Source organism: Trachurus japonicus, chromosome 9 (assembly GCF_045865225.1).
Source record: "Trachurus japonicus isolate A0001 chromosome 9, Traja_1.0".
Lineage (NCBI taxonomy): Eukaryota > Metazoa > Chordata > Actinopteri > Carangiformes > Carangidae > Trachurus > Trachurus japonicus.
This window is the reverse complement of record NC_140915.1, coordinates 9,364,546-9,375,496: the sequence shown is the minus strand read 5'-3', so window position 1 is coordinate 9,375,496 and position 10,951 is coordinate 9,364,546.

The following is a 10,951-nucleotide window of genomic DNA, read 5'->3' as shown; positions in this document are numbered from 1 at the left end:
GTCCACATGTTAACTCTTCATTTATCTCTTCAAATTCATGTCAAAATATTATCATTATTGATCAAATTTGATGTATTTTCTTTTCTCTGTAACAAATTCAGGCGTTTGATGACTCATTCTGCACCATGGTGGTCCTAATTTTGCATCCAGTTAAAATCAATTCCTCAAAAATGTTCACAACCTGACTGCAGGACTAGTGCTAGCTGCTATAGTTTAAGAGTTTGGGCCAACACTGTGTCTCTTTCCTCCCCTTTAACATCACTGCTACCTTCAGCTACCGGCTTAAAGATCAACATCTTCCTCCGACTCAGCTATAAGGTCGGCAGAGTGCAGCACTACAGGTGGTACCATTCGACACCATTGGCATGTCAATCAATCAATATCCACGACAAGTCCCTCCCTACCAGGAAACTCATGTTGAAGTGAATTGGATTCATTCAGAGAGACGTTTCAGGACGTCTTTAAACGCATCTTCCTCTTCGTGGTCCAACCGTGAGGAGCCGCCTCCTTCCTCATATGAAAGTTTACATCCAGGTGTGAAAGGAGCAAGAAACAGGTTGAACTGCCGTCTGCTGTTTCATTGAGGATGTATTACAAAGTCAATGTTAAAGGGATAGTTCAACATTTTGGCCAATTGGCCCATTGCCATAATCCCTATAGTCATAGCAGTAGGTTCGTTACCTTTAATTGTCAGTGCAAGATGTTTTTAGAACGGCGGAGCAGAGCCGTGAGCTGCTCAGAGCTACGCTACGGAGGCTAATGGGATTTCTTGGTTTCCCTCATCAAACTCATCAAATACACAATCCAACAACTCCAAAACGCTCTGGTGGACAAGTTGTGACCTGCACATTCACCACGCTATGAGATAATAACAGAACGTTACCAGACAGAGTTGTTTTAGAGGTAAATGCTGCTTGATGAAAAACTGTCCCTGAAGGCAACGCGCATCAGCGGTTTTGCATGAATTTACCTCTAAAACAACTCTGTCTGGTAACGTTCTGTTATTATCTCATAGCGTGGTGAATGTGCAGGTCACAACTTGTCCACCAGAGCGTTTTGGAGTTGTTGGATTGTGTATTTGATGAGTTTGATGAGGAAAACCAAGAAAAACCAAACCCAGCTGCTCCATTTCCATTTGAACCTACGGTATAACTGTCCATGTCTTTCCAAATCCACCAACCATAATTGACTGGCCCTCAGATTTCAAAACAAATCACAAAACTCCTTCATGCTGGGTAAATAAAACTAGGGGATGATCCATTTTGAGATGGGCTCTGTGACCCTGAGGTTTGTTTATTTCAGAAAAAAACAAACTCTAAAAGGATCCGACAGGTTTGTTCAAGTCGACTGACGAAACCAGTCAAAAGGCTCAAACACCTGGCAGCTGTCACAGGAACATTAACAGCATCGGCAACATCCATTAAACCCAAAACACACACGCACCGATCGACATTTAACAGCTATAAAAGGTCTCTGATGTATTTTTTAAAGACGTGGGGTTTACAACAAGTACTAAGAGTTCAAAAACACACACATTTGAATTATTCAACTTTAAATTCAACCAAGAAAACATAACCACTAAACTGCTCTTATGTGTTCTTTTCTCTCTCTTTTTTTTTGGCAATAAGCTTCTCTTTGGTGAATTATTTATGAGAACGGATTAGTGGCAGTGAGCTGGAAGCTGCTCACCATTAATAATGTACTGGAGACAGAAGGCAGGTAAAAGAAATACGGAGAGCTTCCCCAAAAAGCCAAAATGCATCATCCGTCTTAGTTTGTTTTCTTAAGGTGGATTTGATCATTTTGTGTGTGTGTGTACTTTTGTCTGGGAGGAGGAAAATCATTAACAGTCTTCAGCAGCTCTAATGGTTTTCATGCTAGAGTTCATGCACTGTTCAGATAACTCACAGTTTAGTAAATCAATTCCCACTTTTAAACTGGTGTGAAACGACTTGGCGTCTGCCTGCAGCGTTTAAAAAACCAAATGTGAAATTCCAGTTTAAGCCAGAATTACAAATACCGGAGCAGAGAGGTGTAAAATCTACCTGGAGCTCAGACTTGTAATCCTGCATGGTTAGATTTAGCCAACAAAAACACTTTAGTAAAGGGAAAGTTCACACTTTTGATTAAATGCAAACAAATCAAACACATGGTTTCCTCCTTTAGGCTGTGAATGTAAATATTAAATCACTCTAAAGTCTGGAAAACAAACAAAATATGTTGCCATCACCAGATATGAAAATGTAATTCACTAAGTATCAAGCTTCTCTTAAAAAAAATACATATTTTCTGTTGCAAATTAGCTGAATGTTGATGTAATGTCTCAGGAACATGATGCAAAAAAAACTCATCCATGAAGAAGAGTTGGCTTGGGACTAAAATCTGCCATTGTAATTTATTATTCTTCAATAAAAACATGAACTAGTTGTGTTCAACATCCTCAGGCTCACTGGACTCACCAGATCCTCTCATGAATTATAACTCAGCTAAAACAAATCAGGTTTTATTACCAACTAAGAGAAATTAGCTTTAAGAAATATTGTGCGGAAAGTAAATACAGTCTGTAGCCTACTGCTCTGGTAGCTTAAATTATTTACGACGTGAAAATATTACCTACTTTATTTACAATTACTTTTAATATTTCAGTCCCGTTCGCATTTAAAGTATAGACATACATTAGTTTGTGTTTTACTTTGTTATAACAGATTATTTTCTACTTCAATGCTCAAGCTGCTGATTCATGTTAATTTTCTCAATGAGTAATAAATTAAGTCGCATTTTATATCATCTTATCCAGCCCACGCTTCGGGCCCAGGACAGATTGTGACCTGCACATTCACCACGCTATGAGATAATAACAGAACGTTACCAGACGGAGTTGTTTTAGAGCTAAATTCATGCGAAACCGCTGATGCGCGTTGCCTTCAGGGACAGTTTTTCATCAAGCAGCATTTCCCTCTAAAACAACTCTGTCTGGTAACGTTCTGTTATTATCTTATAGCGTGGTGAATGTGCAGGTCACAACTTGTCCACCAGAGCGTTTTGGAGTTGTTGGATTGTGTATTTGATGAGTTTGATGAGGGAAACCAAGAAATCAGCCTCCGTAGTGTAGCTCTGAGCAGCTCACGGCTCTGCTCCGCCGTTCTAAAAATAGCTTGCACCAACAATTAAAGGCAACGAACCTACTGCTATGACTATAGGGATTATGGCAATGGGCCAATTTGCCAAAATATTGAACTATAAACTTGAACAGAGTTCCCACCTACCAGGAAGTAATCGTTTCTCATTGGAGAAGACCTGAACCAAAGACTGTGGTGTACAGTAGGTAAAGTATAAAGGTTGATTTTGTTAAAGCAGATAGCAGTGGCACGGCCGTTTCGGCTAATGCTGTGTTCAAGGCAGGCTTTTGAAACCGTAAGTTACAGCTTCAAGTCACAACTACGACTTGGTAGCGTTCCAGGTAACCCGTAGCTCGTGTTTTTACCGTCCTGTTGTCTGTGAAAGTTCCCTATAACGGCCACTCGTAACTTCCGACCCGTGAACTCGTACCAGATCGAACTGGTATGACTTCACAGGAAGGAAAAACACAAAGTACGAGTTTCCTTGAACGCACCATGAGTTAGCAGCCCCCGCCCTTGTCAGGCATCAATTGGTCCTCGTGCTACGTCACCACATTCACGCGCATCCCTTGGCTGCACACACAGCCCTTCATGCCGTTCTCTCCCCTCATTGGATAACACTTGTATCCCACAAGGAAAATTTTCTCCTCGGGTTACAGCAGAGCAGAGTGACGGAGAGACTCGTGTTTAGGCTGAAATACTTCATGTAAGTGATTGCTGACGGAAAATAGGACTATTTAGGACTTATATTAACAAAAACATTCCACTGATATCTGCTTTAAGTGATAAATGTTTCCTCTGGTATAAACTATGAAGGATTGTGTAGGCGGATGTATGAAAGTTCACGGTTTGTCAGGTGCAACGTGACGTCTACTTCTATCTGTGCTTTACAAAGGAGCAGAAATAAAGAGGGAGGCTGATCACGACCACAGATGTTGTTGTGGGAGGTGAAATCATTCCCGACATCAAACAGACAGCTGAGCCGACAAAATTGCAACACACAAACACACACACACCAAACACACACACACACACACGAGATTCCCTTTCCATGAAATTTTCATGGCACGGAGCTCGAGTCTTGATTAAAAATTCCCGTCCTGGGACGGTTTCCTCCTCTCTCAGTCAGATAGAGGCAATTTTTCGGGTGATGATGTGAATTTTGTGTCATTCCATGGATCGACTGAGACCAGATGCATCCTCCTCTCCATCCTCTGCTCCCCGCCGGCCTCATGACTGACAGCCGCACACACACACACACACACACACACACACACACACACACACACACACACACACACACACACACGCACACACACACACACACACACACACACACACACTCCAAAATATGTCAAACCAAATGTTATCAGAATTTGTTGGATGCAAGAGGACTATTATTAAAGAGACTCACTCACTCTCTCACACACACACACACACACACACACACACACACACACACACACACACACACACACACACACACACACATCCGACGTGAGCCTTGTGCTCTCAGCTATCTCATGTCAAAGAGGAAAATCTGCAGGGAAATGAAAATGTCAGATACAGACGGAGACGCTGAACTACTCTCTTTTGTTTTTCCTCTTGTTTCGTCTCTGGAGTCGACACAAATTCAACACAAGTCACTTGCTCATTCTGAGTTATCTCTGATATACATTAAGAATATAAATAGGAAAAAAAAATCAAAAAAATAAGCTGTATAATGTAATAAAAGTGAGTACATGGAACATAGAAAGAAATCAGTTCATATTTGTCGTCATACTTTCTCATAAGAGAATCAAATACAAACAATAAGAGATGCACAGAGAGTTTAAAAAAGAAATGAATGATGTGGATTTTTTTAAGTATCTCTTCCTCAATAAAATAGTGTCAATATAAACGTGTAAATAAAAACATATGGATATAAACACGTAAATATGAATATGTCTATAAACATGTAAATAAAAGAGTACAATATTCCCATGTAAATAAAATATAAACGTCAGAGATGCAAATTGTTCTTTGAAAACTAAAACCAATCTTCTCTGCCGTCGTCTATCGTCATGGTGATTTCATGGACGTGGGGAAACATGATGCCATTTTATTACAGTAATATCGTCGTAGAGAATCTAAACTGGAAATGTCTCTTTCATCCATGAATATGAGTCATAAATAAGAAGTTAGAGAGAATCAAACAGAGGACGTGGACGATAATTATTCCTCATTTGATCCAACGATCAACTCTGTAATCGGGGAAGTTCTCGCTCGTTTCCCTCCGTACCAATTTACTGCGTTTCATCTCGTTCTAAAGCCTCATTACCTTCATCTTCCCATCAGCAATCACTGGTCCACACACACACACACACACACACACACACACACACACACACACACACACACACGCTGAACAAGACGTGGACGAACACGAGAAAGAGAGAAAAATTAAATTCAAAGGTGTAAACAAAGATGTAGAGATTCGTCTTTGTGCATGATCACTTCCCATCATGACTTCCTCTCATCCCTCCTTCCTTCTCTCCCTTTTCTTTCTTTCTTTCTTTTGTTTAAACGATATGAAGAAGAAGGTCAATTGCCCTTGACCGCGCTGCAAAACGAGGCGTGACACACATTTGTGATTTTTTTTTCACACAGGGCCGATGTGGAGTTTCCTGATATTCTTTTGTTTCCCTTTCATTTTATTTTCTCATTTAAATGGTTTTCAATTAAGAAGAAGAAAAACAACAACACAAGATTCATGACGTGAAGGAGATACGACAATAAACCAAACAACAACATGCAGACTAAACATTAGCTGCACATGGTTGTGTGTCTGTTTTAAAGGGAAGGAGAAGAGGAAGTAGTAGAAGAAGAAGAATAGAAGGGAAGAAGACGATAGATACATGAAAAGGAAAATGGAAAAATAAATTAAAAGAGGGGGAAATTAATACAGAAATAAAAAAATAAAAAAAACTTTAGATCTTGTGGTTTCTGATGAATCAATCTGAATGGATACTAAGGTTATTTCTAGTTAGAAAGCAAACAGCCATGTAGCATGCTAGCCTCGTAAACCATGCATTTCTCTCTCAGAAATGCATTTAATGAAATGCATTTCCAGGAGAGGCTGGTTTACGAGCATGCAACACTGGTCCACTGTCAAATTAAAAGCATGTTCTATTAAACTACTTAAATATTACTATACTTAAAGAAGTTGATTCATATTTTCTTGTTGTATCAGATCAATTCATTTGTCTTTATGATGAGTAAATCCTTGTTTTCGTCACTACGTAACACTTGTGTTGTCATTTCTACATTTCTGTTCATTGATGAATTACAGCTCTTCCTGTCTCGATGCTTAACTAAGGTAAACTCAGATAATCACCTACTGGTCTGTAGCCTCCTCCTCAAATGTCAAACTTGTTCCTTTAATCTTAATATTTATTTCTTTTAACAGACACTTTTAATTATCAACATCCAAGAGCAGAGATTTATTCTGTCTTTAACTGATCAGCGAAACATCAAATATCAAAGAAACATTTATTCCCAGCTTCATTAACTGATCCAAATTTTAATCTGTGAACGTGCCACAAATCATCTCTGCAGTGATGGAAATATTTTCATCCTTCACAAATCTCTCTCTCTCTCTCTCAGTCCGACCCACCTAACTCACATTTATTCAGTTTCTTCCAGATCAAACATTTCCTTCATTTTCCCTAATCGCCCCCCTGAGTTTCCACCGAGTCGACCTCCTGCAGCTCCATCAACATCAAAAGGAGCATCCGTCTCCTCCGTCGCCTCCACGCGGCTCACTTCACTTCACTCCAGTCAAGCCAACGCCCTCTGATCCACGTGGAGAGGAATGTAATCAACCTCCGGCTGCATTCACAGTGAGCTGCTTCAGGGCTATAGGTGCTAGTTAGAACCTATAGCTATAGGTTCTCCATCAAGAGCGCCTTAAAAACCATTCATATGCTCTCTGGAATGACATTAAACCTGGGGAGGCACCAATTTTATGGACAAAAAAAACCAATTAATCACCTTTTAATGGCTTCTTTATTGGGTTTTTATACTGTAATCTTTGGTTTTATGTCTTTTTGTGTTAGGAAAGAGGCTACATAAATAAAGTTTTTTGTTGTTTATATCACCTCTTCCTGGTTCGTCCAATTTGGACGGACCAGGAAGAGGAGCTTCCACTACAAACAAGCTTAAAATATAGACTTATTAAATTTTTTTCAGAACAATTTAGCATTTCGGGGCTTCAATACAAGACGGACATTACATACGAGCAGCATGGAGGTATTTGGATGTTTTTTGGTGTGTCTTTTTGTTACTAAGAAAAGTGGTATTCATTTGCAACCGTTATATGGACATGCAGTGCTACGCTGGGACCCGCTGTAACTCAGAGAAGCCACGGAAACTTCTCCCAGCCCTTAGTCGACATGAGGGTGAGTAGATGATAATGAGTTCAATTTGAATTTAGAGTTAACTATCCTTTTAAAGAAGGTATAACAACTCCACAAACATCATATCATCATTTTTGTATTTTTCAAGATAAAAAGAAGCAACAATAACGATACGCACCGAAGTCTCAATCGCATATCCGCTGTTATAATCGCAACATGACGATTCGTCCATATCATGCTGCTGAAGGGTTTTAAAGGTGGAAGTAACTTCCTTTTCTTCTTCTGGACAGGCAACAGGGAGCTGATGTCATTTTCCTTCTGTCATATCAAACGTCGGTAACACACTGGTTAACAGGTTAGAGTGAAAAACTGCAAGACGAAGACGCGCAACTCAAGATAACCATGGACTATAATACATCCATGGTGGACCTGCTACTGGTTTTGCAACATACAACATAGAATACAGCAAATTAATAAAAGTATAAAAACAAGACAAGTTTATCTGCATCATATCTGCCATCTTGTGGTTGCTAATGTTTAGGTGTGTAGAATTAAGACATTTCATGCAGCAACTTTAAAGCTTCCCCACTGATGTAATGCCAAAATGATGCTGCTGCTGAATAAATTCTGGTGAATGCTGCAGTACTTTTGTTGTTGTCTGCCATTATCTCCACACGGGCTGTTAGAGGCCTGTTAGGGCGTTAGGGCCACTGGATAAAAGTAAAAGTGAGAGAACAGAGAGCTTCAGGGTGGAGTGGGATGAACAAATATAAAAGCAGCTCTGACTTTTCCCAGTTCATCTGCTAATTTTTCTCTGGAAAAGTCAGCGTGAATGGAGGATATTGTATTTAGGAACAAGTTGGAGTCAGGGATGCCATAAATCACAGCGAGGGTCAGTGGGATCCCCAACTCAGCCCATATAGAGAATTATTTCGCTCTCCAGGTGCAATTAGAGGACTTTTATTTTGGGGAAAAAAATCCCATTATTCATTATTCCAAAATAGCAATGAAAGCCAGTTGTTTCCAGCTTCAGATGTGCGTCTCAGAAACACCTCTGAGGTGGGAAGCAGCTTTATTGGGAAGACAGTGACGCCATGTTGGATTCCAACACAGGCCTAGTTATCAAAGAGACATTTTTGTACCATCGACAGTCAGAAATTCACCAGTGGATAGACAGCGGGCTCTGTGGGTCATTATGGGATTTATTGACCATAAGAAAGACAAAATCAAGAATTTTAAAATGATAATTACAGATGCAGGGCTATGATTGGATGTTATTACATGTTTGACCGCTAGGGGGCAGTACTGGTTAGTAGTCAGCTTACCGTACCATATAACAGGGTAGAGCAAGACTGCATGAAGCCACATGTATGTTGTTGAGAACGTGAGACATTAAACTAAGTTACTTGCTATCAACACGGCCTCATCCTTGGAACACGAACATGACAGGCTCCTTCACCACAACATAATCAAGTTAAACATGAAAATAATAAGAATAATATTCATTTGGCCAATTTCATAACACATAACAGAATAGCAGCAGTCCCTGTTAAAATCCTGAGTCCATATCAAAAAACAAAACAAAAAATTTCAAGACAAAACTGGAGCTTTTGTTTACATCAATACATAAAATAAAACATAAAAAATGTCAAGTAAGTCAAAATGTTTGAGGAGATTAACAACGAACCACATAAAGACCCTGTCCCTCTAATAAAAGTTACCTGTACACATTTCAATAGACATCTTCATTAAAAGTACAATGTCTATAATGATAAAATACATAAAAAGTAAACAATACGAGTACCGTACAGACTCAGATTGAATTCACATGGTAATGTTTAACAGTCGGACAGCAGAGGGGATAAAAGACTTGGACCAACATTTCCTTTGACAAACTGGCTGGGCATAACGAGGCCCTGAAGGCAACAGTGAAAATTCATTTGCTAAAATATACTAAAAAATACTGTGACTTTCTCACGACCTGTTGCTCCCACAGAGAAGCTAAATCTCTGTTTAATCTTGGAGCAGGTTTTCCCAACACTGTTAAGACTGTTCCTGTCCTTGAGTGACAGGTTGTTAAACCAACAGATAAAAGAATAAGTTAGAAGGCTTTAAATGAAGGACTGCTAAAAACATCACACAATCACTGGGCTGACAGAAAAAAAAAAAAAAACATCTGAAGGAGATGAATCCTCTGCTGTCCACGTTTGACCTACGCTTCAGTGTTTACATCCCATTTAAGTTGGTCGTCACACACAGTGCCTAGGTATTTGAAGGAGCTGACCAAATGTTGACTTGATGGCGCCCTCGTTTCAGTGACACCAACAGCTGCTGTTGACGGCAGGTTATGAGAAACTAACACATCTAAGAAAACAATTAAAATACAACTAATGAAGAGCAAATCAATCTAAATCTAAAAAGCTGTTGCTGCACATGTGCCTTGTATGTTGACTGTAGGGTGATGAGGTAAAGATCAACAGGTAAACAGTACAGACACCAGCTGCACGTATGAGGTCAGTCCTGATGTGGGATGGTAACGGGTGGAGTCAGTACCATGACTGAGGGTCCAGTTCTGTCTGAGTCGGACCAGTCCAGTTTGTTGTTGAAACCTGTAGACGTCCAACATCTCCTCTCTGCACTGATCACTGAGGTTTACAGCAAACCAGCTATTTGAATGAGGACGTCTCTCCTGATCATCTCTTACAGTACTTGATTTAACATCTCAACTATAAATATTTACATATTCCTGACATACTGTAACTGCATGAGGGGTTCTCCTGATTGGAACTTAAAGGATAATTACCCTTTTATACAAACTGGACCTTATTTCTATATATCCATATAATGCGAGTACACAGGGCACCGCAGCGCAGCCTCTAAATAACACATTATCCACTGCGAAACTCGTTCATTTCACCAACATTTTGTTATGATACGCTAGTGCTATTCCCCTCTGAGTCCGGGGTTAGCTGTTATCAACATCCGGGGTCTGTAGGTTGACCTACTGACCTCTGACCTGGATGATGTCATCTCCGACCGCTGCCCGGCTCATTCTGATAATAATCATTCTGCTTTGGCATTCTGGTCCATTTTTATCTCAACTAGCCGGAGCTTTAGTGAGTCCAGGTTGAGGAGAGGAAGCCTGTGGAAGCTGAACTTCATCCAGCTGTTCATTTTGTTCTGACAAGTCGGAAACACGCAGAAACAAACCATAGTATTAGCGGTAGCAACAAGCCGAGCCTTGCGGCGCTCAGAGATGACATCATCCAGGTCAGAGGTCAGTAGGTCAACCTACAGACCCCGGATGTTGATAACAGCTAACCCCGGACTCAGAGGGGAATAGCACTAGCATATCATAACTAAATGTTGGTGAAATGAACGAGTTTCGCAGCAGATAATGTGTTATTTAGAGGCTGCATTCTGCTGCCCTGTGTA